Here is an 11,050-nt window from a genome sequence, read left to right as displayed (position 1 = left end):
CAACAATAAAAAATCAAGCGGAAGTTACTATAATAGTGATTTTTAATTTCAATTGAAAATCCTTGAGTACTTAATACATTTTGTAAATCAACATTGTTTTATTTAAGAAATGTTATTTTAAGAATTATGTAAAATGTGTTGATTATTCAAAAAACATACCGGTTACGAGATGGGTATGAATATCTATTAATTCGATGGTAAATGTATGATTTTGATTATTCAAAACTCTATAAATTATTGAACGGGTTTGAATTACCCCATCAAATTTGTTATAAGAGTTTGAATCAATGTAGATTCACTCCAAACCTACCTCTATTTAGGTCTAGTTATGACGGATCACCGAAAATCAGGAAAGGTTATCTAAGGAGTAAAACATTAAAAAATTAAAAAATAATCTAAAAAACATTGAATAAAAAGCTATATGGTATAACTCTTGAAAAAATGTCACTATCATATTATATGTATATATTTATATTTATATATATATATATATATATATATATATATATATATATATATATATATATATATATATATATATATATTAGTAGGATACTCGCGGCGATGAATGGTTTCTTTCGATGATTGTTTCCGAGCGGTGAATAGTTGTCTTTTTGTGGGTGAAAATTAGTTTTTTGGAAAATCTTCGCTAAAGTCGCAACATTTTTAGTCAGTTACGGTATAATCCAAACATTTATTTTTTGAATAGAAAAGTTTCAATTATCTGATTTTATATGATAATCTATCATTTTATATTGAAAAAAATAATGATTGTTTCGTTAATTTAAGCAAAATATAAAATAATCGAAACTTGCATGTTAAAAAATAAAATTTAAAATTAAAACGTAAACTGACCTAAAATATTAAAACGTTATCACGGGTTTCCTTTAGTTTTTTGGGAATTGGCTTCATTTTAGAAAATAAGTATTCTATTAACATATAATGCATCAGTTCATATTATTTACTTTAGAAAAAGCATCCATTATAAACCGTTTGAGGTAAGCATGACTTGGTCCAAACTAATGATATAAACATATTGTATTAAACATAGTTAACTCAGACCATTTAATGATTCTGATAATTAAATTTTTGAAGGCATCGTTATAGTTGTTACGCTATTGGATCTTTGTTAAATCAAGTTTATTCCGGCCAACTAATAATAATTTTTTTTTTTTATCTTTTAGATTCAATTTTTAGACTATCAATTTCAACCAAAGAATAGTTGTAATGACATCACACAAACACACACAAAACACAGTTGCCTATTAAATTCGTGTTGTTGCTATGAATTGACTTGAATCAGGTAAAAAAACTTGCTGAAGTTAAGCAAATAAACAAAAATTCTCTGCATTTTTCATTGAAAAAAAGAATGTTATTTTTTTTAACATAATACTCTATATGACAAGGCATGATTTGCCTATTTTCCCATCTCTTTAAAATGATAAGAAAACAAATAATTAATTCTTTGACAATAATTTTACTTACTTTTTACTAAATGAAAAATCTTGGCATTGCAAAACTGTAATGACTTCATTTTGCTTAATTTAATTATTTCTAAACATTCACATTCAAAGCTATATAAACACGGAAAAATGAAAACCATATGTCACAACTAGAAATTTTGATGCCTTTTAAACATTAAACAATAATAACAAATGTGAACCAACAATATGAAAACATGTATGATGCTTATTCTATAACAACAAAACTTCCATCAAACACTTCATATAAGCACATCAAATAGTCAACAAAGAATTGAAAGCCCTAGAAATCCCGGTTTAAGTCCATTTTGGACTAGGATTTTCTTATTGGGTCTAATGGACCAATAAGCTTCCAATTTAACTATCTTGGACATAGAACTCTCAAATGGGCCCTAATTGGACCCATATACATAAAACTTAATATTTTGGGCCTTACAAGCCTAAAATGAACTAGGTTAACTTTAATGGGCCTTATTGGGCCACAACAAATTTATATAGCCCTAATGGGTCATAAAAATCATTCCTTAAATTATTTGGGCCGAAAATTTACTTAATTGAATCATAATATGGTCTTAAACACAAAAATCCCAATACTCTTTCTTTCCCCTCTCCTTTTCTCGGCCCAACTACACCAAAAGAGAAAGGGTTGACTTTCCATTGCCACCTCACCATTATTTTTTGGGGTCTCCATGCATGCAACTCATGTTTCTAAGCAACCATCTCATCACCACTCTCTCTTATCCTCTCTCTTATTCTCTCGGCCGAAACCAACACAAACACACACACACACATTTCACTCAAACACTCTCAAAGAAACTCTCTTCATCCTTCATCAAATTTTCGAGATTTCGGAAGCTCTTCAAGGAGATTATTCCATAAATTCATCATCTAAGGTAAGTTCATGCTTGGATCTATGATCTACATTCTTTATTTTATCAAAACTCTCTTCCTAATCTATTCAAACTCATGACCACCCTCTTAGAAACATCTAAGTTCGAGATTCTCCAAGAAGACTTACTAGGATCGAATCTTCTTCATTTCTCTCTTCAAAAACTGAACCCACAACTCAAGGTGAGCTTCATACCCCTCTCTTTTCGGTTTTCATAAGTTTTATTGGGGAGAATACAAGCAAAATGTTTAGATCTATGTGTATGTGGGTGCTATGTATGATTTTATGCATGTATGTGTGACTGTATGTGTTTTTGTGTTGAATATGTAAACAAAAAGGGAATAAATCTCGAGATCTATGACATAAGAAATAAATCAAACATGATCTAAGTTATCTTACACTAAACTAGTCAAGAATAATAACTTATAAGATTGTCATAAACATATTTCACCACAAAACCGATTTTTGGACATAAATTGTCAAATATACAAAAGTTGGGCTAAAAGTTGCTAATTCACGTTTTCTTAAAGGTCTAAAGGGTCAAAACAGTTACAATAATTGCTTTTCTGAACATTATGATCTTCAAAGGACTTAAAATCTAAATATTAGCTTAATGGGCTAAATTTTTGGGCTTTCAGCCCAATAAGCCCAAAATTGCGAAAATTTGACATTTAAAAGAGCTGAAGTAGTAAACTCTTCAAAACAGGGGATAAAAAGTGTAACAAAACTATTTCAAGGTTTAAAGATGGTCTTCATTTCCAAAAAGGATCGAAAATGTAAAGTTTTTTGGATTTTTGGCTAAAAGTGTAAAAATTGCAAAAAGTTGGGCTTTAACCGGAAAATATCATTCTGGAAGGTCTGAAACTATTAACAAAATAAGTTTCGAGTTAAAAATATAATTTCAACAAATCTATGATGCAAAAGTGTCAAGAAAATGTTTGAAGGACCTAAAATGACTTTTCTTTTATATTAAGGACTACGTTTGTTATTTTACAAAAGAAAGGGGCTGAAAAGGTTAAACCACTATTTTGAAATGAATTATTTTATTTATAGAATATTGAGTCAAAAACACTAATCTACGGTTTACAAAAATCGAAAGACATATACACGTATAACTCCAAATATCGTTATAAACAAATCGATCGGTCTCGAGTCGATACAAAACAACAATCGTTAAATCGAACTCTCCAGTAGATATGCGATACCTAAGACATGTAAACATTTGACACTTAGGCTTGCACATCCATTAACATGATCTTTGGGCCCAAGGGATAATGTTTATATGTTATTGGGCCTTCTATGACCCAATTCCATATAAAGGGACCTTCAATAGCTCTCAAATGCTATTGGGCCTTAGTAATCCAATAGTATTGCCAGTATGGTCAAAGTAATCAAATGTGAGATGGGCCAACGAGTCTTTCGCATCCCCCGACGGCACAAAGTAAACTCACGGAAGTAGCAGGATTTGTACTCCTCTTTTCCTCGTTTGCTAGGCTTATGAGTAATCAAAGTAAACAGATTCAGGTTGATAATCGAGAGTAATCAAGGTGGTTGGACTTAAGTGAGTGCTAATGGACGACACCTCTATGGATAGTTCATAGTCTGTATTTATAACTAGTCATTGTCATGAGTGGTTATAATGACTCACAACCTTTAATTAATCCAAAACCACCCAACAAATAAAGGAAGAGTAATCAAAAATCATTCATTGTGGCGGTATATCAATTTGAGAAATCATTGTATTTTATGTATTTGGAAAACATCGGATTTTCCTGGGTAGTTCAACATTTTCACTTGTATGCTTAATACCAAATCCTACGACTATACATGACTTTTTGAAATCATCATGCATATATGTACGGATCTTCACACTTTTTTTTATAAACAATGGTCTTTTCAGAAAATATCGGATTTTCTAGGTTTTACAAACTACACAAATCATTTTATCACAACATACTTATGAACTCACCAACATTCCATATGTTGACCGTTTTCAAAATAACTTGTATTCTCAGGTAACCGGTAAGCCGAGGAATAAGTACCAAGTATGTTAGGGTGTTTTGCTTATGAAAACTATCAAACAATTTATGTATGGATCTGTAATATTGAAACAATGTACTTGATGTAGACAATGACGATTGTAATATATTGATGCATGGTGATGTTTATGTTATGATTCATGTATATTCATTGTAATGATATTCAATTTAAGTCACACGAGCCCTCGGACGTTTCCACTGTCTGGTTCGGGGGTGTGACAGGTTGGTATCAGAGCTTTGTTTATAGTGAACTAGCATATCTAACCACACATTGATATGCAACTATAAACCAAAAAGGGGACAAAACAACTCTGAACAAAACAAAACAAATAAAAACACAACGATAAAACACTCCTACTCGTAAGACACAGGAAAAATAACATAGTACCAAACCAAACAAGATGATGTTGACATCTCGGTTAAGCCGGGACTATTCATAGTCGTATTAAGGAGTTAATGTAGCCTGATCAACTACATTTCCTCTGAGGTACAACTCTCACATGCCCCGAGGAAATCGCGATAGTAAGTAAACATAACAACGTACCCCTTTATTACCAAAAAGAGAACATCAACTCAACTTATACAATAATTAAAACATCTTAGGAATAATGTTAGCATGTTTATACACTCTCACAGACAGCATGGCTGGTTTCCATCACCCCGGAGATCCTTATTTCCCTAATCAGGGAAATAGCGGATGGTTGGAAGAATCTGAAGAGGAACCCAAGGAGGAGCCTGAAGAAGAACCCGAGGAAGACCCCGAAGAGGAACCCGAGGCAGAAGCCGAGGATGGACCAGTTGAGCTAGTGGTGGACCAGGAAGAAAAGGAAGTTGGAGGAGGTTTTGAGGAGGAGCCCAACAATGATGAAGATGGTGATTCGGATGCGGATTCCGAAGTCATCAACCCCCCTTATCCGGTTAGGTTGCCCGCTTATCGGATGGGCACCATTGGTCCTACACCCCCCTAGGGTATTGATCTTTGGAGGTGGAGCAGACAGCAGGGACATTGACCCCCGTTCAGCATGTCACGTGAGTTCTATGACCTGAGGGAAGGAGGACCGGCCAATCGTGCACTTCCGGTCATGGTGAGGAGATTGCGCAACACTGGCGACCTAGCTCAGAGCACCGACGATCAGATGCACCAGATGCAGACTAGGGTCGAGCGTGCAGAGCAGGAGACACGAGAGGTTATTCGAGAGTTCCACATGAGGTAGTTAAGTTGGGAGGCTCGACTCCAAGATGCGGAATGACAGGTAGCTCTCCTTCAGGGAGCGTCCACTTCCACAGCACCGTCCCCTGGCACGTCCCACCGCGACTAGGACTAGCTGTATCTGTCTTTAGTATTATGTACTATGATCTACGCTATGTACCATCGAGTGTATGTTTAAGTGATTACACTATTCATAGAGTCGTTATGTTGCCGAACTTTCACCACTTATGTATGCTCTTTAGAGAAAATTTTCATGTAACAAAGTACGAATATTATTAATGGAAAATATATGTGTTTTGTTGTGATGTTATTACTTGTTATGTGCTATACTTCTATGTTTATATGTTGATATGCGAAACTACCTAAATACATGATATAAAACTAGTCATGAAGCCACGAACCCACAAAAACTTGGGCACTCAACATCGTTCCGTTTCATGACAGAAAGATGCCTCGACGACCAGCCCACAGAAACCGTGGACCAACCCACCCGAAGTCAACTCAGCTGCATTCCAAGCGGTTGTATCTGCTGTAGTTACTGCAACAATGGCACAAATTCACCAAGGGAACAATGGAGGAGTCAATGGGCAAGGGGCTGTAAGTTCAAACAACGGGATAAATCAAGGACCTACCAAGACATGCTCCTACAAGGACTTCACCAACGCCAAGCCACAAACCTTTAATGGAACTGGGGGAGTGATAACTCTGAAAAGATGGATCGAGAAGGTAGAATTGGTGTTCGAGATATGTGAATGCCCGAAGGAAATGAAGGTGAAGTTTTCCGCATGCACCTTTGTTGATCAAGATCTTACTTGGTGGAATGGACATGTAGAGGCTATGACTATCCACGTAGCCAACGCCATGCCATGGACGGAGCTGAAAGAAATGCTGATGGCTGAGTACTGCCTTCGTGGAAAAATCCAGAAGATGGAGCAAGAGTTGTGGAATCTCATCGTCCGAAATTCTAACATTGATGCATACATATCAAGGTTTAGCGAACTATCTCTGTTGTGCCTTGGCATGATTACGTCGGAGGGGAAGAAAATCGAACAATTCATCTGGGGAATAACCTCCCCGATCCAAGGAAATGTGATAGCTGCAAATCTTGAAACCTTCGAAAGTGCTAAGACATTTGCCAAGAAACTGTACGACCACAACAACAAGAAGGGCGAGAAACCAGTGGATATTGATGACAAGAAGGAGAGTGACAGCAAGAAGGAAAATAATAACTAGAGAACAGGGCGACAAGGCTCGGAATCGTCCAAGAAACAACAAACAATGACAGTCAATGTTGCAACCACCCAAGCTCCATCCACACCACATGCTCCAGCATCAGCTGCTCCAAGTGCTCCTAGGCAGTATTCCGGTAATCTTCCTAAGTGCAACAAGTGCGGTCTCCATCATAATGGGGAGTGCAGAGAGATGCATTGCACAAGTTGCAATCGAAAGGGTCACACGGCAAGATATTGCAGGACCTATCCTCCCCATAATCAACAACAAAGAAACAACAACAGCAACAACAACAACAACAACAACAACAACAACAACAACAACAACAACAATAGTGGCAATAACACAGGGTGAAGCCCTACCTGCTATGGATGTGGAAAGAATGGGCATATCAGTCGAAACTGCCCCAACACCAACAACCCTGGGAACGGAGGAGCAGGAAGGGTGCTAGCTATGGGTCAGGGAGAACCGGTTCAGGATCCCGCTGTTGATACCGGTACATTTCTCCTAAACCACACTTATGCATGCATCCTATTTGATACCGGAGCAGAGCGAAGTTTTGTTAGCAATAAATTTAAACACTTGTTAAAACAACAACCCCAGAAGCTCGATGAAACCTTCACGGTGGAAATGGCTAATGGGAAAACAGAATCCACTAGGGAAATCTATATTGGATGTACCCTAGCATTAAATCATCACATCTTTCAAATAAAATTAATGCCTAATTTCCATTAGGAGTTTCGATGTCATTATTGGCATGGATTGGTTAAGCCGCCACCATGCTGAAGTTATGTGTCACGAGAGGGCCGTTTGCCTTCACCTTCAAAATTGCGAAACCCTAATTATATACGGAGACAAACCCAGAACGAACCTTCGTCTTATCTCATGCATCAAGGCACATAAGTATCTGCGAAGTAAAGACTTCATGTTCCTGGCTCACATAGCAGGCAAATCCAAGGAAGAGGTCAATGTTCGAGACATCCCAATAGCTTGCGAGTTCCCGGATGTCTTGCCTGATGATCTTCCGGGGATACCCCCAGAAAGACAAATAGAATTTTGAATTGACCTAGTGCTAGGAGCAACTCCCATCGCTAAATCGCCTTATCGATTAGCTCTTGCAGAAATGCAAGAATTGTCCAGTCAACTCAGCGAAATTTTGGACAAAGGAGTCATCCGACCCAGTTTCTCACTATGGGGAGCTCTAGTTCTCTTTGACAAGAAGAAGGACGGATCTTTTAGGATGTGCATTGATTACAGAGAACTAAATAAGCTCACTGTAAAAAATCGCTATCTACTTCCATGAATTGACGATCTATTTGACCAGCTCCAAGGAGCTAGTTATTTCTCAAAGATAGATCTGCGATCTGGATACCACCAACTCAAGGTCCAGGAAGAGGATATTCCCAAAACCGCTTTCCGAACTCGTTATGGACATTATGAATTTGTCGTAATACCCTTCGGTCTAACGAATGCCCCTGCCGCATTCATGGACCTAATGAATCGAATCTGCCGACCATTCCTCAACAACTTTGTCATTGTTTTCATTGACAACATTCTAGTTTACTCTCGAAGCGAAGAAGAGCATGGCCAACATCTCCGAAAAATCCTGGAAACCCTGCGAACCGAAAAGCTATATGCAAAACTCTCTAAGTGTGAGTTATGGCTTCGTAGTGTGAACTTTTTGGGTCATTTTGTTAGCCAAGAAGGAATACACGTGGATCCTTCTAAGGTCAAAGCCATCGAAGGCTGCGTAGTCCCAATGCCAATTTCTAGGTCTCGCAGGCTATTACAGGAGATTTATCCAAAACTTCTCTGTGACAGCCAAACCGCTTACCATGCTTACACAAAAGGGCATACCCTTCGAATGGATGGACAAGCAAGAAGCTACATTCCAAACTCTGAGGCAAGCACTATGCAGTGCGTTGGTGCTATCACTACCAGAAGGAATAGAAGGTTTCGTAGTATACTGTGACGCATCGAATCAGGGTTTAGGTTGCGTACTTATGCAGCGTGGGAAGGTGATAGCTTATGCATCACGACAACTAAAGACACACGAAGTGAATTATACAACCCACGATCTGGAGTTGGGAGTTGTGGTCTTCGCCTTGAAAATTTGGAGGGACTACCTTTACGGTACCAAGTGCACCATCTTCACCGACCACAAGAGTCTCCAGCACATCTTGAATCAAAAAGAGCTAAACATGAGGCAGCGAAGATGAGTTGAGCTGCTAAACGATTATAAGTGTGAAATCAAGTACCACCCAGGCAAGGCTAACGTGGTAGCTGAGGCCTTGAGTTGAAAAGAATACTCAAATCATCATGTGAAAACTCTCTTGATAACCATCCAATCCCACTTAACCTATCAGATCAGGGCAGCCCAGTTTGATGCCATGAAGTTAGAAAACAAAATAGGTGAAGCATTACGTGGAATGGAAAAGAATCTCGAAGTGAAAGAGGGCAGAGCATATTATTTCATGAACCGTATTTGGGTACCTAAACTTGGGGGATTCAGAGATGTAGTCATGAACGAAGCCTACAAGACGCGATACTCCATCCATCCAGGTTCAGACAAAATGTACCTGGATGTTAAGCAACATTATTGGTGGCCTAACATGAAGGCAGAAATTGCCACTTATGTGAGCAAGTGCCTCACATGTGCTAAGGTAAAAGTGGAATATCAAAGCCCTCCGGATTACTATGGAATTTTGACCAAATTACCCAAGTCAACAGATAGATTGCACACCATATGGGTAATAGTCGAAAGATTGACGAAATCCGCTCATTTCCTACCAATAAAAGAATCTTACAAGATGGAGAGGTTGATGTCTAAGTCCATAACTATAATTGGTAAGACTTAACCCGACCCGGCATGGTCCATTTGGGTTGCATGGCATCATGCACGTGGATAGACTATAATGAGAGAAATAAGACACTTATGGTTATTAATATATTATAAGTTCTAGTATATTAATAATAAGAATAATAAGATTATTTAATTAGTATTGATCAAGAATTAATCTAGGATTAATTAAGTGATCAAAAGAAGACTAATTAAATGTATGGTTGATTGTGTAAATCATCCATACTTGTATAGTGGGCCAATGCTCCATAAATTATCTAGTTGGGCCAAAACCCATATGATGCTCCATGGTGTATTTGAACCCATGGATCCAAGGAAATGGAAAGTCATGACAATTAGGGTTTACCCTAATTGTAACACTATATAAAGATCTTATTGTTGACAAAATCGGCCACTAGTATTATTCAAGAAAGGGCTAGCCGATTTTCATGAAATGTAGAATTCTCTCAAGTTATTCCAAGTGTATTTGGTGTTGTGTGAACCATTTGAGGTGTCACACTTGGGGCACTAGGCACTCAAGCTTCATGAAGACTTTCTACACCAAAGAGGTATGTATTCTATCTTGTTATAGTCATTGTTTTGTATGCTAGATTAGGATAATACCTTGGATGTTCATATTTGCATGTATAATAGAGAAAACGTAGATCCAAGGTATTTAGGGTTGCATGTACACTTAGGAGTGTTAGAATGCTCTTAACCCAATAGTTATCTTACACTAAACTAGTCAAGAATAATAACTTATAAGATTGTGATAAACATATTTCACCACAAAACCCATTTTTGGACATAAATTGTCAAATATACAAAAGTTGGGTTAAAAGTTGCTAATTCACGTTTTCTTAAAGGTCTAAAGGGTCAAAACAGTTACAATAATTGCTTTTCTGAACATTGTGATCTTCAAAGGACTTAAAATGTAAATATTAGCTTAATGGGCTAAATTTTTGGGCTTTCGGCCCAATAAGCCCAAAATTGCGAAAATCTGACATTTAAAAGAGCTGAAGTAGTAAACTCTTCAAAACAGCGGATAAAAAGTGTAACAAAACTATTTCAAGGTTTAAAGATGGTCTTCATTTCCAAAAAGGATCGAAAATGTAAAGTTTTTTGGATTTTAGGTTAAAAGTGTAAAAATTGCAAAAAGTTGGGCTTTAACCGGAAAATATCATTCTTGAAGGTCTGAAACTGTTAACAATATAAGTTTCTAGTAAAAATATCATTTCAACAAATTTATGATTCTGGAAGGGCTGAAACTGTTAACAAAATATCATTATGGAAGGGCTGAAACTGTTAACAAAATAAGTTTCGAGTTAAAAATATCATTTCAACAAATTTATGATGCAAAAG

The sequence above is a fragment of the Lactuca saligna genome, chromosome 3 (genome assembly GCF_052625555.1).
Source record: "Lactuca saligna cultivar CGN05327 chromosome 3, ASM5262555v1, whole genome shotgun sequence".
Classification (NCBI taxonomy): Eukaryota; Viridiplantae; Streptophyta; class Magnoliopsida; order Asterales; family Asteraceae; genus Lactuca; species Lactuca saligna.
Note: the sequence above shows the minus strand (reverse complement) of the source record.